Source organism: Sceloporus occidentalis, unplaced genomic scaffold (assembly GCF_023333645.1).
Source record: "Sceloporus occidentalis isolate IW3139 unplaced genomic scaffold, rSceOcc1.0.p SCAF_18, whole genome shotgun sequence".
Classification (NCBI taxonomy): domain Eukaryota; kingdom Metazoa; phylum Chordata; class Lepidosauria; order Squamata; family Phrynosomatidae; genus Sceloporus; species Sceloporus occidentalis.
Window position 1 is genome coordinate 12,708,110 of NW_028316998.1, and position 1,796 is coordinate 12,709,905.

The following is a 1,796-nucleotide window of genomic DNA, read 5'->3' on the forward strand; positions in this document are numbered from 1 at the left end:
CCTCTGCATTGCTTTGCCCAGGGCCTACAATCGTGTTAAGACATCCCTGCACTCCCGTGCTCTCAGCGACAAGGGAGCGATTTAACCAATAATGTACAAGGTCCTGCATGTGTTAGCATCTTTTCATGACATACCTGGCCATTGCACACAAATTAATTAATCCTAACCAATTTTATGTATTTTATCCAATATTTTAGTTATTTTAGTCTGGAACACTTTAATATTCTTGTGTGTCGTAGTTTTCCAGCTTTAGTGTTGCCAGGTAAAATAAAGGTTTATTCAGGTGTACCTGGCCAGATAATGAATCATGAGACAGAAAAGAGCGTGGAACAGGTGCAGTATAACTCTCTTGAGGAAACCGTTGATGTTGGACAAGAATCTCTCAATTCTGACAGTGAAAATAAAGACCATAATATACTAGAATGCATTCACAAAGAAATTGATTGACATTTGACAACAGCAGGTGGTGTGTCCGTAAAAAAAAAGAAGAAAAAACTTAAGTTGAATAAGGCTAGAATCAATTTTACCGACTGAAAAGTCAGAGTGTCAGTTGGGCTGTCCGACTTTCTGAATTTAAAGGTCAGGGGTGATGAAGAATGTACAGTATACTGGTGTCATGGAAACGGATCATGGACATGAATAGATTTCAAATAATTAACCTCTTTCCAGGAATGAGTGAGATATGCAGGAAAGACTATTGGTCAGGAATATGAACGGGCTTTTTCTGTGGAATACATCTTCCCGCGGACATGGTGTATGCCAGCTGATTTCTACGGTGGCACAAGAAAAAGACAGACCTATATCTGCAAGCCAGACAGGGGCTGCCAAGGCAAAGGTATTTTCTTGTCCCGCAATGTGATGGACATAAAAAATGTTAATGACATGATCTGTAAGCTGTGTCCTTCCAAGCCAGTCCTCATTGATGAATTTAAATGCGATCATCGGATCTATGTTCTTGTCACTTTTTCGTTATTTATCTATAATGAGGGTATTGTACGTTTCACAAGCACAAGCTATACCGAACCCGGTCACTCAAAGCTGGATAATGTCTGTATCAGAGATTATTTGGTAGGAAGTAAAAGGAAACTTTCAACACTGAAAAGTTGGCTGGAAAATCAGGAGTATGATATGATAAAGCTATGGAGAGATATCAAAGATGTGATCACCAAGTCCCTGATTTCAGCACAACTGATCTTGAGGCACAAGAATCAAACATGCTTTCAATACTATGCTGCTGGTAGCAACTGCTTCGCAATCCTTTGGTTTGACATCATTTTAGATAACAAGTGGAAGTCAAGGCTACTAGAAGTGAATGACTCCCCAAGTTTTACCACAGACTCGCGGTTTGATAAAGAGGTCAAGTACACACTTCTGAAAGACACCCTTATTTTGATCACACTTCCCGTCTGTGGAAAAAGAAAGGTTGATGAGGAAGAATGCAGAGTTAATGAATGTTTATTACAATGGGACCTCCCGAAGTAAGCAAGGTGAGAGAAACTGTTTAACCCCTTAACGACCTTTGCCAGTTCAGGACCGTCATGGAAAAACGGTCGCTTAAAAACCTTTGACGGTCCTGAACCGTCAAAAAATTAAATAAGCTTAGAAAGTGATCAACGATCACTTTCTTCGCTTAAACGGCGTTACTGTAATGCCTCGATGTCGAGGCATTCAGCAAGGCCGAGTCGGCATCGGGGGCCATGTCTGGCCCCTCCCCGGGGCGTCAACAGCCGCCATACATTGTATGGCGGCGGACGCCTGTTTTAAAAGCGTTTAGGAGGCGATCAACACTTACCTCA

General features: G+C 41.5%; 1 pseudogene; it reads left to right on the plus strand.

The window, feature by feature from the left end:
• The first annotated feature begins 756 nt into the window (after positions 1-756).
• Positions 757-1,482, plus strand: LOC149302667 (tubulin polyglutamylase ttll6 pseudogene; annotated as a pseudogene).
• The last annotated feature ends 314 nt before the right edge of the window (positions 1,483-1,796 follow it).